The sequence below is a fragment of the Sapajus apella genome, unplaced genomic scaffold (assembly GCF_009761245.1).
Source record: "Sapajus apella isolate SASKATOON/1434 unplaced genomic scaffold, GSC_monkey_1.0 scaffold18, whole genome shotgun sequence".
Lineage (NCBI taxonomy): Eukaryota > Metazoa > Chordata > Mammalia > Primates > Cebidae > Sapajus > Sapajus apella.
The window spans coordinates 26759331-26770748 of NW_022436958.1; the positions used below are offsets into that span (position 1 = coordinate 26759331).

The following is an 11418-nucleotide window of genomic DNA, read 5'->3' on the forward strand; positions in this document are numbered from 1 at the left end:
TTATCTATTTTGGTTCAATCAACTAGAATAGGAAGACAATTATGCTCAAGCATAGCTGACAAAGGATAATGGGATATGGATATTTATAAACTGGAAAATGCCCCACAAGGTATTTATTACAATCCTAGTAGAAATTTATACCTCACTGCTCTCAGCCAATTCACTAACACAAGAATTTGAGTTGCCTCAGAAGCTCCCTATTTGAACCTGCTTCTGTTCAGTGATTGCACTATTACTCTACTGCATAGAAAAACTGGCCTGAGCTAATAAAAATGTTCTCAGCTTAACAGTACATACAAACATTTTAATCATTTTAATTTTATTTTGGAGAAAAATCAGAAAAAGAATGGTGAGATCGCTAGGCCTTTAGTATCCCTCTGTGTGAGCATATGGCTGATCTGATTACCTCCAAAGTAATATGGGTTGGGCACTAAGGTAAAAAAAGTAGAGCTTTATTGTTTATGATGAATTTATATTTGATTTATATTCTTTTTACAGAGAGTGAGCTATTTAGGAACCAAGAAGATAAAGTTTTCAGGGGCAGTATAGTGTGTATGAGCAGGCCTTGAATATACGTTGGTTCAGTTCTGGACCACTGCAATAAAATGAATATTGCAACAAAGCAAGTCGTGTACAGTTTTTGGTTCCCCAGTGCATATAAAAGTTATGTTTATACTATACTGTAGTCTATTAACTGTGCAATAACATTATGTCTAAAAAAGTTACATATCTTAAATAAGAATTACTTGATTACTAAAAAAAAAATGCTATCATTTATCTGAGCCCTCAGCAAGTTGGAATCTTTTTGCTGGTAGGTCTTGCCTTGATTGATGGAGGCAGGGTGTTGGCTGCTGAAGATTAGGGAGGCTGAAGCAGTTTCTTAAATAAGATAACAATGAGGTTTACCACATAGATAGACTCTTCCTTTCATGAAAAATTTCTGTGTAGCATGCAGTGTTGTTTGATAGCATTGTATGGGCACTAGAACATCTTTCAAAATTATGTTCTCAACCATTGCCCCTGCTATATCATCTAAGTTTATGTAAAATTTTACACCCTTTGTTGTCATTTTGGCAATGTTCATAGCATCTTCATCAGGATTAGATTACATCTGAAGAAACCACTTTTTGTGCTCATCCTTAAGAAGCTACTCCTCATTCATCAGTGTTATCAGGTTGCAGCAATGCAGTCACATTTCTGAAGATGTATTCCACTTCCAATTCCAGTTTTCTTCCTATTTCCACCACTTATGCAGTTACTTTCTCCACTGAAGTCTTGAACTCCTCAAATTCATCCAATGAAGGTTAGAGTCAACCTTTCCCAAAATGCTGTTAATGTTGACATCCTGACCATCTTTCATGAATCGTAAATATTCTTACCTAGAACAGTGAATATGTTAGAAGGCTTTTAACTTACTTTCCCCAGGTCCATCAGAGGAATCACTATCTCTGGCAGCTACCGGCTTGCAAAATGTATTTCTTAAATAATAAAACTTGAAAATCAAAATGACTCCTTGATCCATGGGCTACAGGATGAATGTTGTGTTTGCAGGCACGAAAACAATATTAATCTTGTACATCACAATTAAAGCTCTTGGGTGACTAGGTGCATTGTTAGTGAGCAGTAATATTTGAAAAGATTTTTTTTTTTCTGAATGATACTTCTCACCAATAGGCTTAAAATATTCAACAAACCATGCTGACAACAGATGTGCTGTCATCCAGGCTTTTTGTTTCACTTAGCATAGGCCGTGTAGATTTAGCACACTTTCTAAGGTCTATTAGTTTGTTTTCATGCTGCTGATAAAGATATATCCAAAACTGGGCAACTTACAAAAGAAAGAGGCTTAATGAACTTACAGTTCCATGTGGCTGAGGAGGCCTTACAATTGTTGTGAAAAGTGAAAGGCATGTCTCACATGGTGACAGACAAGAGAAGAGAGCTTGTGCAGGGAAACTCTTTTTAAAACCATTACATCTTATGAGACGTATTCACTGTCATGAGAACAGCATGGGAAAGACCTGCCCCATGATCCAATTACCTCCCATTGGGCCCCTCCTACAACACATGGGAATTCAAGATGAGATTTGGGTGGGGACACAGCCAAACCATATCATAAGGGCTCTAGGATTTTGGAGTAACAAACGAGCATTAGTTTAAGTTTAAAGTCATCACCTGCATTAGCCCCTAACAAGAGAGTCAGCCTGACTTTTGAAGCTTTGAAGTCAGACATTGACTTCTCCTTTCTAGCTATGAAAATCCTACATGGCATCTTCTTCCAATAGAAAGCTGTTTTGCCTACATTGAAAATCTGTTGTCTAGTATATCCCCCTTCATCAATAATCTTAGCTAGAACTTCTGGATGACTTATGCAGTTCTACTTCACATTTGTTGCTTCACCTTGCACTTTTATGTTATGAAGATGGATTCTTTTCATAAACCTCATGAATAAACCTCTGGTGGCTTCAAATTGTTCTTCTGCAGCTTCTTTACTTCTCTTAGCCTTCATAGAACTGCAGTTAGAGCCTTGCTCTGGATTAGGGTTTGACTTAAGGAAATGTTGTGGCTGGTTTAATCTTCTACATAGACCACTCAAACTTTCTTTATATCAGCAGAAAGGCTGTTTGTTTTCTTATTTGTGTGTTCACTAGAAGAGAACCGCACTTTTGTTTGCTTTAAGAACTTTTTCTTTCCATTAATGACTCAGCTATTAGGCACAAGAGGCCTAGCTTTTGGCCTCTCTCAGATTCTACATACCTTCCTCGCCAATCTTAATTATTATTTTACTTTATTTATTTATTTATTTATTTATTTATTTTTGGAGACAAAGTCTCACTCTGTTGCCCAAGCTGGCATACAGTGGTGTGATCTTTGCTCCTGGCAACCTTTGCCTCCCTGGTTCCAGTGATTCGCATGCCTCAGCCTCCCAAGTAGCTGAGACCTCAGGCATGCATCACCATACCCAGCTAATTTTTTTTATTTTAGTAGAGGCAGAGTTTTGCTGTGTTGGCCAGGTTGGTCTCAAACTCCTGACCTCAAGTGACCCAGCTGCCTCAGCCTCCCAAAGTGCCAAGGTTACAGGCATGATCCACCACTCCCAGCCTTAATCATTGTTAGCTTTTGGATTAAAGTGGAAAACATGCAATCTTCCTTTACTTGAATATTTAGAGGCTTTTGTAGGGTTATTAGCTGACCTGATTTCATTTCTGTTATGTCTCAGGGAATAGGGTGGACTGAGAAGGAAAAAAACCTGGAGAATGGCCAGCTGGTGGAGCAGTCAGAACACATACAACATTTATCAATTAAGTTTATTAACTTATATGAGCACCATTTGTGGTGCCCCAAAGCAATGACAATATTAACATCAAATATCACCGATCACAGATCACCATAATATATACAATAATAATCAGAAATTTTGAAATATTGTGAGAATTACCAAAATGTGACACAGAGACATGGAGTGAACATATGATTTTGGAAAAATGATGCCAATGGACTTTCTGAAGGTTGCTACAAACCTTCAATTTGTTAAAAAATAAAATAAAATAAAAAAGCATTATCTGTAAAGTGCAATAAGACAAAGTGCAATGAAACAAGGTACACCTGTATAGGTTATGTGTGCTGGCTTCAGAGCCACTACCACAGTCCCAACCACAGCTTGTGCAGCCTTAATCAAGTTTTTTAACGTCTTTGTCCTATAATATCCTCATCTGTAAATTTTGGATTAAAATAAATTAAATAAATTAATCTTAGAAAACTTCTTACAATGCCTGGAAGATTGTAAGTACTCAATATTCAGGCTGTTTTTGATGGAGTGGTTTTAAGACTTGCTATATTCCTGGAACGTTCTAAATACCTTTTCTTGTTTTAGAAGGGATCATTTTAAAACACGCTATATTCTCGTCAGAAAGCCAGATACTAAAGCAGATTTACTGTGAAGCTAATTAGAGGTGAATTTCAGGGTTCTGGACTTTCCAAGGCTCATCTACCTTTTCTTATATTTTATTTCCTAAGAGCACACCCCAAGTTGTATAACTCCAAGCTCACTCTGGGTGGGCTGTACTCCAGCCTGAGTGACTAAGTAAAACGTGGTTCTACCTCTGGTCAAGTTTGGTGGACCCATTCCAGATAATTTATTCATGACTATACCAGGAGAATTTATTTAGCTGACAGAAAAGATGACAAAAAAGAGAGTTGAGAATGATTGAATACTAATTGAGAAAAAAAAGAATCTATTCAGTTTACTCTATACAAAACTTTGAGAATAACTGCTTTATTCTTGTTCTTAAAGAATAATAAATAATAGTTTTAAAATATAGGAATCAGATTGCTAAACCCCTGAGTTAGAGGTTGCATTGACCAATGAACAACACTACTGTACTCCAGCCTGAGCGACTAAGCAAGACCCTGTCTCAGGAAAAAAAAAAAAAAAAAAAAAAAAAAAAAAAGGAATGTATGAACATACAGTGAAGTTTTGACCATAACAAAGTGTATAAAATGTTATTACTTCTATAATCCCAGCATTTTGGGAGGCTGAGGCGGGTGGATCACGAGGTCAAGAGATCGAGATCATCCTGGCCAACATGGTGAAACCCCATCTCTACTAAAAATATAAAAATTAGCTGGGCATGGTGGCGTGTGCCTGTAGTCTCAGCTACTCAGAAGGCTGATGCAGGAGAATTGCTTGAACCAAGGAGGCGGAGGTTGCAGTGAGCCGAGATTGTGCCATTGCACTCCAGCCTGAGTAACAAGAGCGAAACTCCGTCTCAAAAAAAAAAATAAATAAATAAAAACATTGTTATTACTTCAACCACTGACTCCAGAATTCCTCTAAGGGATGCAACTATCTTTGAGAAAAGGACACAAAATTTTTGGAATAGTATATAGGACTTCCAGACACTGGCTGACTGGCCGTAAACTCTGAAAGAAAGAAATATTACTCTATAAATGAGAAGAATGGGAGTTCCCCCATGTAGTCTGCAAAAGAGAGATTGAGGAAGAGTTAGGGAAGAAGAACAGTAGATGTACATTGTACACATTGACTACTTCTAGAGAGCCTTCCAAATTTTCTTTCCAGAGTGATCTCAGCTTACTGAAGCCTCAACCTCCTGAGCTCAAATGATCCTCCCACCTAAGCCTTTGGAGTAGCAGGGACTACAGGAATGGACCACCACATCCAGCTAATTACTTTTTTAAATTTTTTGTAAGGATTGGATCCCTCCATGTTTCCAAGGCTGGTCTCAAACTCCTGGGCTCACGTGATCCTCCCACTTAGCCCTTCCAAAGTGCTGGGATAACAGGCATAAGCCACCATGTCAGGCCTGTCCAAATTTTCAATAAAGCCTTTAGAATTTATAAAAGTAGGGGGGTGGGAAGCTGGGGAGAGATAGCAAGGGGAGAAATGCCAGATGTAGGTGATGGGGAGGAAGGCAGCAATTCACACTGCCACGTGTGTTCCTATGCAACAATTTTGCATGTTCTTCACGTGTACCCCAAAATGTAAAATGCAATAAAATAAATAAATGGGAAAAAAAAAAAAAAGTTGCCGGGCACGGTGGCTCATGCCTGTAATCCCAGCACTTTGGGAGGCCGAGGCGGGTGGATCACGAGGTCAAGAGATCGAGACCATCCTGGTCAACATGGTGAAACCCCGTCTCTACTAAAACTACAAAAAATTAGCTGGGCATGGTGGTGCGTGCCTGTAATCCCAGCTACTCAGGAGGCTGAGGCAGGAGAATTGCCTGAACCCAGGGGGTGGAGGTTGCGGTGAGCCGAGATCGCGCCATTGCACTCCAGCCTGGGTAACAAGAGCGAAACTCCATCTCAAAAAAAAAAAGAATTTATAAAAGTTGTGGAAGAACCCCACTGCTTCTTCAGATTCCCAAAACGATTTATTTTATTAGCAGCATGAGAACAGACTAATACACACCCAAAAATATTTATTTTGGGAATCTGAAGAAGCAGTGGAGTTCTGCTGATGAGGAACTGAGTTAGCTTAGGAGGATGTGTGGCCTATACAAATGTGATCACCCAGGGAATACATACAAATCTCAGAGAAGGTGCCATAGTTTGTGTGTCCCCAGAAGCAGACACTGAGACAAGAACTCTGGTGTAAATTGTTTGTTGTTGTTGTTGTTTGATGCAGAATCTCACTCTGCTGCCCAAGCTAGAGTACAGTGGCACAATCTCGGCTCATAGCAACCTCTATCTCCCAGGTTCAGGTGGTTCTTCTACCTCACTCTCCTGAGTAACTGGGATTACAGGCATGTACCACCATGCCCAGCTAAGTTTTGCATTTTTAGTACAGCTGGAATTTCACCATGTTGGCCAGGCTGGTCTTGAACTCATGACCTCAGGTGAATCACCCAGCTTGGCCTCCCAAAGTGCTGGGATTACAGGCATGAGCCACCTCACCCAGCCTGTAGTGCAAATTGTTTATTCAGGAGGAGAAAAAAACCACAACTAACTCAGGGAGGAACTGAGACTAGGAAGAGAAGGTAGTGAAAGATGTTCATTATTAAGTCATTTACCACTGTGAATGTGGACTTCATCATGTTAGGGAAGGGGAGTCCATGTAAAACACACCATTCAGAGGTATTTTCCAAGGAACTAGGGTATTTATATATAATTCTTGTTGGTCATTATTTGAGGACAATTCACAGAGGAGATTCCTTGGCACCTCTGGCCCCAACAAATAAGGAAAATATATGCAAGTGCTTAGAGTTGAAATTTTGGTTAGGGAATATGGGCACATTACCAGGATCACCTACTCTGTGGACTTTGGGCACCCATTGGCTCTGAAATTGATACGAGTTTCAAGACAAAGTTTAATCGATTTCTGAAGATCAGAGAAACTCTCACCATCTCCTGAATGGCATGACAATATTTTATTTTGCTTTAAATTTGTGCTCACAGGGAATTGATTCTTTTTAAGAAAGTCTTTATACAGTGCTAATTTGGTAACACGTATACTAAAATTGGAACAATACCGAGAAAATTAGCATGGCCCTGTGCAAGGATGACATGCAAATTCGTGAAGCACTATATATACATATTTTTACAGGGTGACTACAGTCAATAACAATTTAATTGTACATTTTTAAATTATTAAAAATAGCTAATTGGATTGTTTGTAACAGAAAGAATAAATGCTTGAGGATGAATACCCTTTCATGATGTGATTATTACATACAGCATGTCTGTATCAAAACATCTCATGTACCCCATAAATATATACACTACTACATATCCACAAAAATTAAAAATTAAAAAAGGAGAAGAAAGTCTTCATACAGTTAGGGCTAGGCTAGGGAATATGTTACTTTAGAGTCTGATCTGAACTTTCCTCCTAAAACCTTCAGCTTCTAATGATTCTCTTTCAAATATCCATGTTTTCTGTCCAGAGTGTTTCTGGGGGCATCTTAGGATGGTTTCTCTTTTGCATAATGTTACTAAAACTCGTGTAAAAGCTGTCATTCTTCTATTTTAAATACATAATCTTTATAAATGGCATTTAAAGACTTCTAATTTCTCCAAGAATTGCCTTTTTATTTTAATGCTATTATATCTGTTTATTTCTCCAAATCCATAACCCATCATCTGCTATACTGGAGTTTTATTCTTCTTGCTTTTGGAAACAGAGACCAAAAAAAATCCAGAAGTAGTCCAAATATAAACTATTCACAAAATTACTTAGATGCCATTCCATTCCAAGTATAATATAATACATGTAAACACTAGACATCTCTCATTCCAACTCTAATTGCTCCAGAGCTTAGCTGTTTAGCGATTTTAAATAGCGTTGGGTAGTGTCTGCAGGTATCACATTTGATATGTGTAAATATTCAATACATACCTATAGATTACTATGTAGAAAGGGGAAAGACTATCGCTGACTTCACTTATTTTGAAATGATACATAGGTTTAATAGACACAGAAATGTAAATACATTCAATAATTTGGGGAATACATATTATTTCAATAATTTCTCTAAAAGTTTTAAATTTTTGTTTTTTAAACTCTAGCATTTCATTTATCTTTTTTTCCCCTCATAGTTTCAATTCGAGTATTGAATTTTCTTTGGCCTGAAAACATTTTAGTTCCTTTCCAAGTGAACAATGACTTCTTTTTCTTCTACTCTTTCAACATCCACAATAGAGTCTCTAATACTGGGGGCCATCCCAGCCTCCATGATTATGAAGACAGCACTGGTTCTCTTCCTTCATAGTTCCACAAGGGTTATCAACCTGCTTTTTCTCTACTTCAGGTGGAAGTGTTTCTTCTGAACCAATTATTCTCCTATCTTTGTCCTCTGAAGAATTGGTTTTCCACTCCCAGCTATTTTCTTTCTTAGGGTAAGTTTTATGTCTGGGTCATTTTGCTTATTTCTCTACCCTCTTAAAAACTGAATTCCTGTGCCTTAGAGAATTCTCAACTTCATGTATTTTTTGACATGTTTAAAATTTCTTCGATTCTAAGGGAATTTTGTTTTGCTGGTATGTGAGAAGCACAAAACAGGTCATCACTTCAAAAAACATAGAAATATATGTTACCTAAAGAAAGAACCCACAGCTGTATTTTGCAGGTGCTGTAAAAAACATCTTGTATGCCCTCTCACAGGAGTGGGTGCTGACTCAGAGGTGGCTGAGCTTGGCACGCAGTGAAGAGGCCCACGTGCTCCAGTGTGTCTATGATCACATCTGCTGCCAGGTGCCCTCAGGGCAGGAGAGTGGGAGGAACAAACCGAGCTGGAAAGTGTGTTCTGAAGACCCTCCTCTTGCCAAGTGCCTTTCCCATCACAACCTTCTGTGTGAATTCTGATGGATTTGAATGGGGGTCGGGGTGCATGGGGAAGTTGCTCTGTGGACCTGTGGGACACAGGAATCAGACTCGCTGGCGGCAGATCCATTCTGGAAGCACCATCCGTCAACTGCGTTGCTGAGGACATTTCTTGATGTGTGAGTGCACTCTGGGTGGCCATTTACTGCACGCTATAGAAATTGTTTGACTATGCAGTGGACCACGTATATATGATAAATTATCTATTTTAAACACACACACACACACACACACACACACACACACACAATCTAGTAAGTGAATTACTGTGTTTTATCCTCCCTTATCCACTAGTAGGCACAAATTCTGGAAATTGTTGAACTCTGAAAACACTTCACCAATGATTATGAAATAATTATTCTCAACTTGACCATTTTTGTAATTAGTTGGCCATACTCTGATATTCATCTTCCTAACAACACTAAAGATGACTACTTATATGGAAATTGGATCTTTGTGGAAATAACTTCTAATAACTAAACATTTGTCTCAATAGTGTCAATATTTTGTTAGGAAAAGTTGATAGTTGTCAAAAAAAACTGATGTAGGAGGAAAGTGAAAATGACACTGCCATCTAGAGAACAGGAAGAGAGCAAATGATGGCCTTTGACCTACCCTGGAAATAGTTGTTCTTGTATAATACAATCAATTTAGAAGAAAGAACCAGGACAATTCTATAGGTAAATACATTCTTTCTTAGCTACGGGGCAAGAGAGTGGGGTTAGCAGGTATGTGTATGTTGTAGAGAATTGCTCCATTTAGACTTCTCCCCAAACTCCAGTCCCAGGAAGAGAGGATTCAAAACAAAGTAAAAATGGTTAAGGCTTCACTAGAGTATCTATCCACCTCCTCCAAACCTGAGAGTAAAATCAAGAAAGCATACACAGCAGCAAAGTTGGCAAGGGAAGGCCTTGGCCCTGTGCCTTATCCTGGGATAGCAAGAGTATTTTATCCTTTAGCCTATACATATGTAACTGCTATGGTTTCTTCAACCCTTTCAGTTGAGGTATTGTAACTGAAATATTTTAACAGCCTTTCTAGAGTGTTGGGATTCAAATCAATCCAGAGAAGCAGTGTTACACCCTGTTATGTTTTGGCTGTGTCCCCACACCCAAATGTCGTTGTGAATTATAGTTCCCATAATCCCCATGTGTCATAGGAAAGACAGGAAGAGAGAACTGAATCATGGGAGCAGTTCCCTCATCCTGTTCTCCTTATAGTGAGTGAGTTCTCATGAGATCTGATGGTTTTATAAGCGGGTTTATAAAAACTTAGAAATCCCCTTTGCTGGGCTCTCATTTCTTCTTCTCTCTACCATTATGTGAAGAAAGATGTGTTTGCTTCCTCTTGTGCTATGATTGTGTTTCCTGAGGACTCTCTAGCCATGTGAAACTCCAAATCAATTAAACCTCTATCCTTTATAAATTACCCTGTCTCAGGTATGTCTTTATTAGCAGCATGAGAACAGACTAATACACAGCCATGCTGCGGGGAGCTCGGTGCAAAGAAAGCCAGGATTGCCTTGGATTGCATGGGCCACAGAGGGGAAAATGTTGGTAGGTTGTAAGTGATTAGGTACTGATTGACCAAAGGACAGAAATCCAACTGTAGGGAATCCAGGCCTCTTAGTGGATGGCGGAGGGATGATACTCAGCTGTGGTTTAGATAAAACTTCCCAAATATGTTACTCTGCTTTGTTCAATGATAACAAATTGAACTTATGTTTCTTCTCTCTGCCCACTCCCCCACCCGCTGCCCTTGGCATTGTTTCTGCACAGTTAAGCAGTGTCTTATTGCCTGCCTTCCAGTCACTCTATACCCATGTCCAATAAAGTGCAGTGACATTATTCAACACATTTGTTGAGAGTAAGAGACTTTGTAGTTTATAACAACCACATTGATTTTTGTACTTATCAGTTTATACAGTTACAGGTGATACTAAAAACGTTTTACACTAACAAAAATTTAATGAACATCTAATCATCCAATATTAACTAATGAGAATAGAAATAATAGTAAGAATAACAAAACACGGGCACTACCCTCAAAGAGTTTATAATCTAACAGGAGGCAGGCAAGTAAACAAACCATTATAATGTAGTATGATATTAACCTACAGAGAGCAGAAAGAAGGACCTCTAACCCAGACTTAAGGTAAAGGAATAAGAAATAGAAAAAAAGAAAGTATTACTAGTGCAGGATTCTTGGAGAAAAAGTGCCTATTTCCTGTTCACAAGGATGAATAGAAACTATTCAAACTGGGCATAAGACGACAAACTAGGCAGAGAATCCAGAGAAAACATGGTATACTCTGGAGAACCAGTAAGCAGGGCTTGGGCCACAGCATACTGAGTCAGACACGATTTGAACTGAGTCAGGAGAGACAGGTTGGCATGGGCTCATGGAGAGTCTTCGTTGCCATGAACAGGAGCCAAGCAGCTAAGAAAATGGAAGATAGAGAACTAAGGAATGATGCTATGGGCTGAATGATACCTGCTCCCCCAATCCCATAGGGGTGAGTCCTCACATACAGTGTGACTATTTAGAGACAGGGCTTTTAGGAGATAACTAAGATT

General features: G+C 38.8%; 1 non-coding gene across 1 annotated transcript; it reads left to right on the forward strand.

The window, feature by feature from the left end:
- Positions 1 to 6951: 6951 nt before the first annotated feature.
- Positions 6952 to 7056, forward strand: LOC116557175. Its single transcript, XR_004271388.1, has one exon. It is a non-coding gene; the product is annotated as a U6 spliceosomal RNA (small nuclear RNA).
- The last annotated feature ends 4362 nt before the right edge of the window (positions 7057 to 11418 follow it).